This window comes from Myotis davidii, unplaced genomic scaffold, assembly GCF_000327345.1.
Source record: "Myotis davidii unplaced genomic scaffold, ASM32734v1 scaffold540, whole genome shotgun sequence".
In the NCBI taxonomy this organism is placed as follows: Eukaryota; Metazoa; Chordata; class Mammalia; order Chiroptera; family Vespertilionidae; genus Myotis; species Myotis davidii.
Genome location: NW_006292916.1, coordinates 1,452,054 through 1,459,136, shown reverse-complemented (window position 1 = coordinate 1,459,136; position 7,083 = coordinate 1,452,054).

The following is a 7,083-nucleotide window of genomic DNA, read 5'->3' as shown; positions in this document are numbered from 1 at the left end:
ATATCAACACAATTTACAACAGCTAAGATTTGGAAACAGCCTAAATGCCCATCAGCAAATGAGTGGATTAGAAAACTGTGGTACATCTACACAATGGAATACTATGCTGCAGTAAAAAGGAAGGACCGCCTACCATTTTCAACAGCATCGATGAACCTGGAGAGCATTATGCTAAGTGAAATAAGCCAGTCAGAGAAAGATAAATACCACATGATCTCACTCATTTGTGGAATATAGAGAACAACATAGACTGATGAACAGGGACAGACCCAAAGACAGAGAAACAGCGATCAGACTATCAATCCCCAGAGGGAAAGTAAGGGAGGGTGGGGGTAAAGGAAAGAGATCAACCAAAGAACTTGTATGCATGCATATAAGCCAAACCAATGGACACGTACAACCCGGGGATGAGAGCATGAGTTGGGGTGGAGGGAAGCTGGGGGGATGAGTACACATTTGTAATACCTTAACCAATAAAGAAATTAAAGAAAAAAATTAAATGGAACAACATCTGCACCATAAGGTACAAGAAGGAGAAGGAAGTGAGCAAGGGATAGAAAACCTTTTTAAAGAAAAAATGACAGAAAACTGCCCTAACCTGGTGAAGAAAAAGTCACACATGCTCATGAAGCACAGAGCCCCAGTCAAGAAGAATACAAGGAGACCCACACTATGACAAATCATAATTAAAATGGCAAATGTTATAGAGAGAATCTTAAGGGCAGCAAGAAAGAGACAGTTACATAGAAGGGAGCTCCCATAAGGCTGTCAGCTGATTTCTCAACAGAAACACTACAGGCCAGAAAGGATTGGCATGAAGTATTCAAAGTAATGAAAAGCAAGTATCTGGAACCAAGACTACTCTACCCAGCAAGGCTGTCATTCAAAATTAAAAATGAAATAAAGAGCTTCCCAAACTTTCCCAGCTGTCATGTCTCAGTCGCTGAGTGTCGTTGACTTATGAATCAGGAGGTCATGATTCTATTCCCAGTCAGGGCACATGTCCAGGTTGCAGGCCCGATCCCCAGTAGGGGGTGTGCAGGAGGCAACTGATCAGATTCTTTGCATCATTGATGCTTCTTTCTATCTTCCTCTGCTGCTCCTTTCTTCTCTGAAATCAATTATATATATTTTAAAAAGAGCTTCTGCCCTAGTTGGTTTGGCTTAGTGGATAGACCATCAGCCTGTGGTCTGAAGGGTCCCGGGTTCTCTCATCATTGATGTTTCTTTCTCTCTCTCCCTCTCCCTTCCTCCCTGAAATCAATAAAAATATATATTTTTTAAAAAGAGCTTTACAAACAAAAAGACTAAAAGAGTTTATTACCACCAAAATATCATTGCAAGAAATGATAAAGGGACTATTGTAACATGAACAAGAAATAGAGGGAGAGACAAAGGGAACATAGGCATAAAGAGAAAAATGGCAATAAATAAGTACCTATTAGTAATAACCTTGACTGTAAATGGATTAAATGTGCCAATCAAAAGACATTGGGTAGCTAAATGGATCAGGAAGCATGACCCATATATATGCTGTTTAAAAGAGACCCACCTCAGAATAAAAGACTCACATAGGTTGAAAGTGAAGGGATGAAAAAAATCTTCCAAGTCAATGGAAATGAAAACAAAACAAAAACAGGGGTAGCAATACTTATATCTGACAAAATAGACTTCAAAAGAGAGGCCATAAAAAGAGACAAAGAAGCACACTACATAACACTGAAGGACTCATTCTGACAAGAGGATATAACATTGGTAAACATATATGCATCCAATATAGGAGCACCTAAATATATTTTTTTAAAAACTCCTGAAGCATTTTAAGGGAGAGATAGAGAGAATAGATTCATAGTAGGAACTTTAACATCCTATTGACATCATTGCATAGATCTTCCAGACAAAAAATCAACAAGGAAACAGAGACCTGAAACAGCACACTAGATCAGAAGGACATAATTGGTATTTACAGAACATTCCATTCCAAAACTGCAGAACATACATTCTCCTCAAGTGTACATGGAAACATTCTCAAAGATAGACCACATGTTTGGACACAAACCAAGTTTCAATAAATTTAAGAAGAATGAAATCATATCAAACATCTTCTCGGATCACAATGGCATGAAGCTACAAATCAAGTTCAATAAAGAAACTCAAAACCATTTGAACACATTGAGGCTAAATAGTATGTTATTAAGCAATGGATAATGAGATAAAGGAATAAATAAAAAAACTTCCTGGAAATAAATGATTCACAACAACATAAAATCAATGAGATACAGCAAAAGCAGTCTTGAGAGGGAAGTTCATAGCTTTAAGAAACAGAAAAAAGCTCTAAAAAGTTATCTAACTCTACAATTAAAAGAATTAGAAAGAGAACAATAATTAAAGCCTTGAGTAAGTAGAATAAAAGAAATGACAAAGATCAGAACAGAAATAAAAGATATAAAAATACAAAAGACCAATGACACAAAGAGCTGGTCCTTCAAAAAGATAAACAAGATTGATAAACCTTAAGCCAGACTCATCAAGAAACAAAGAGAGAATCCAAGTAAATAAAATCAGAAATCAAAAAGGCAAAGTAACAACTGACACTACATAAACACAAAGAATTGTAAGAGCCTGGTCAGTGTGGCTCAGTGGTTGAATGCCCACTGAATATTTGTAAGAAAATACTATGAGCATCTACATGCCAACAAACTAGACAATCTGGGTGAAAAGGATACATTCCTAGAAACACAATCTTTCAAAATTCATCAAGAGGAATCAGAAAACCTGAATAGGCCTATAACAACTAATGAAATTGAAGAAGCAATAATAAAAAAAAAATTCTAAGCAAACAAAAGTCCTGGACTAGATAGATTTACAGGAGAGTTTTACTAAACTTTCAGGGAAGAACTAACAACTATTCTCCTCAAACTATTCCAAAAAATTCAAATATTTTTTATGAGGCCAGCATTAACCCAATTCTAAAACCAGCTAAAGTCACTACAAAGAAAGAAATTTGGAGGCCAAAATACCAGAAGAACATATTTTCTAAAATCTTCAATTAAATATTAGCAAATTGGATCCAGCAACACATTAAAAAGATCATACACCATGACCAAGTTGGATTTATTCTGGGTATGCAGGAATGGCACAATATTCATGAATCAATAAATGTGGTACATCACATAAACAAAATGATGGATACAAATCACATAATCCTATCAATAGATGCAGAAGGCTCAGGGGTTGAGAGTCGGCCTATGAACCAGGAGGTCATGGTTTGATTCCTGGTGAGGGCACAGGAACGGGTTGCAGGCTCCATCCCCAGTAGGGCGAATGCAGGAGGCAGCCAATCAGTGATTCTCTAGAAACTTTCAGGGAAGAACTAACAACTATTCTCCTCAAACTATTCCAAAAAATTCAAATATTTTTTATGAGGCCAGCATTAACCCAATTCTAAAACCAGCTAAAGTCACTACAAAGAAAGAAATTTGGAGGCCAAAATACCAGAAGAACATATTTTCTAAAATCTTCAATTAAATATTAGCAAATTGGATCCAGCAACACATTAAAAAGATCATACACCATGACCAAGTTGGATTTATTCTGGGTATGCAGGAATGGCACAATATTCATGAATCAATAAATGTGGTACATCACATAAACAAAATGATGGATACAAATCACATAATCCTATCAATAGACGCAGAAAAACTATTCAACAAAATCTAGCATGCATTTTTAATAAAAACTCTCAGCAAAGTGGGAATAGAGGGACGATACCTTAATATAATAAAGGCCATATATAACAAACCTATACCCAACATCATACTCAATGGGCAAAAATTAAAATTGTTTCCCTTAAAACAGGAACAAGACAGGGTTGTTCACTTTCACCACTCTTATTCAACACTAGAGGCCTGGTGCACAAAAATTTGTGCACTGACAGGGGTGGGGTGGGGGGGTCCCTCAGCCCTACTTGTGCCCTCTCAGGCTGGGACCCCTCAGGAGATAACACCTGCTGGCTTAGGCCTGCTCCCTGGGTGGCAGATGGCAGGCCAATCCCTAGGTGTCAGCCCCGCCTCCCTGGGTCGAGCACAGGGCAGGGCCGATCAGGGGGTTGGGGTGCCACCCCAGGTCCCACACAGGGCAGGGCTGATCCGGGGGTTGTGGTGCTGTCCCCGGTCTCACATAGGGTAGGGCCAATCCGGGGGTTGAGGCCCTGCCCCGGGTCGCACATGGGATGCCCAGGTGGGCCGGCGGATCACTGCTGCCCTGCTTGGCTGCCCCGAGTCCAGTTGCACACGGGACCCCCCCCCCACACACACACACAGGATCCCAAATAGCAGGCCTGGATAGTGGCAGGGCAGGCGGGATGGTGGTTAATTTGCATATTGCATTGATTAGCCAATGGGAGGCATAGTGAAGGTATGGTCAATTACCATGTTTGTCTATTATTAGATAGGATAGTTTGAGTAGTCCTAAGCACAGCAATCAGAGAAGAAGGGGGGGAAAAGGCACCAAATTGGAAAGGAGGAAGTAAAACTCTCATTATTCACAGATGACATGAAAACCCTAAAGACTCCACCAAAATACTACTAGATTTAATAAATGAATCTGATGAATTAGCAGGATAGAAAATTAACATCCAGAAATCGATGGCATTTTTATACATTATTAATGAACTCTCAGAAAGAGAAACTAAAAAGACAAACACAATCCTGTCCTGGCTGGTATGCTCAGTGGTTAGAGTGTCAGCCTGTACACTGTGGGTCAATGATTCAATTTCAGGTCAAAGACATATACTTGGGTTGCAGATTCAATCCCGGGTCTGGTCATGGCATGTGCAGGAGGCAAATAATCAATGTGTCCCTCTCACATCAATGTTTCTCTCTCTCTCTTTATCTCTCTTCCCCTCCCTTCCTCACTTCCACTCTCTTTAAAAAATCAATGTGAAAAAATGTCCTCAGGGGAGGATTGAAAACAACAACAATAAAACAGAAAAAAAATGAAAACAACAAAAACCAATCACATTTAACTTTGCAATGAAAAAAATAAGATACCTAAGAATAAACTTAACCAAGGAGGTAGAAGACCTGTACTCAGAAAACTATAGGACATTGAAAAAAGAAAAAGGAAGATACAAACAAGTGGAATTATATGCCGTGTTCATGTATTGGAAGAATTAATATCATTAAGATGTCCATACCACCAAAGCAATCTATAGATTCGATGTAACCCCTATTAAAATACTTTTCAGATTTAGAACAAATATTCTAAAATTTATATGGAACCAAAAAAGACCCCAAATAGCTGCAGCAATCTTGAGAAAGAGAACAAAGTTGGAGGGATCACAATGCCAGATATCAAACTATACTACAAAGCCATTGTAAGCGAGATAACCTGGCAGTGGCACAAGAACAGGCATATAGAACAGAACAGGGACTCCAGAAACCAATGCAAGCCATTATGCTCAATTAATATTTGACAAAGTGCTGGTGAGGATGTGGAGAAAAGGGAACCCTAGTACACTGCTGGTGGGAATGCAGATTGGTGCAGCCACTGTGGAAAACAGGATGGAGATCCCTCAAAAAAATAGAAATGAAACTGCTGTTTGACCTAGCAATCGCACTTCTGGAAATATATCCTAAGAATCCTGAAACATCAATCAGAAAGAATACATACACCCCTATGTTCATGCAGCATCATTTGCAATAGCTAAGATCTAGAGAAACAGCCCAAGTGTCCATCAGTAGATGAATGGATAAGAAAGCTGTGGTACATTTACACAATGGAATACTATGCAACTGTAAAAGAGAAGGATTTCTTACCCTTTGGGACAGCATGGACAGACCTGGAGGTTATTATGCTAAGCAAAATAAGCCAGGCAGAGAAAGACAAATATTACATGATGTCACTTACATAATAGACTGAGGAACAAATATGCGCGAAGACCTGGATACATATCACAGACCAACAGATCTCAAAAGGGAGGCGATGGGAAGAGATTAACCAAAAACATATATGCTTAGCCCATGGACACAAACAATAGTACAGTGATGGCCAGGGATGGGGCAGGAGCAGGGTAGAGTGGGGCAAAGGGAGGGACGATGGGGGATAAGAGTGGGGAGATGAGGGGACAATGGGGGGATAAAAACACATTTGTAATACCTTAATCAATAAAAAATTTTTAAAAATTTTGAAAAACACACACTCAAAAACAGATTGTGTTCAGCTAAAAAAAAAAAACCAACACAAAAAATCCAAAGTAGCAAGACCTGAAAAAACAAACAAACAAAAACGAGAAGTTTCTTTCTTTCTCACTTAAATGTAGGCAGGCCAAGGTTGATGTGGTAGCTCCATGATCATTAGGGATGTTATCATTAACATGTGGCTTCCACCGTATGGTTCAAAAAGGCTGCTCTAGCTCTAGCCATCACATTTACATTCCAGCCAGCAAGGTGGGAAGAAAAGGCAAAGTGCATGCTTACATTGTCCCTAAGGAATGCTTCTACCAGTTACCACATAACACATAGGCTCACATTCTACTGGCCAGAACCAACAAGACTACATTTAGCTTCAAGGGAAGCCAGAAATATAGTCTTTGTTCTAAGTTGCTATGTGTTTAGATAAAAATGCTATTCTTATAGAAGAAATGGAGGCCAGGTACTGAGGACACCCAACAGTGTTGTACAAGGTGAAACATTTGGCTATATCGCTGCATCAGCTTCATTGGGGTTGTTATAGGAGAGACCGCCCCTATGCTGGCCAAGGATTCACTGTCCCAAACACTTTGTTGCATTGTGCCTTTGGTCACAGTTGCCATTTGTTAGCTCCTATTTCAATCTATTAAGCTATAATTTCAGTTACATTATTAAACCTGTGAGGTGAGAAAGATATTTTGAAATATTAATATATGCTTCCTTTCCTCTCTATATATCCTCCTGCTCCATCAGTCAGCTACCTATTTTCCAGAGAAGGCATAAAATAGTAGATTGCAATACCAAGAATAAAGTTCTTACCTTTTGACCTTCAAAAGCCCATAACCAATGGACACTAGACACGGGGGTGGGAGGGGGGCATGTGCGTTGGGGA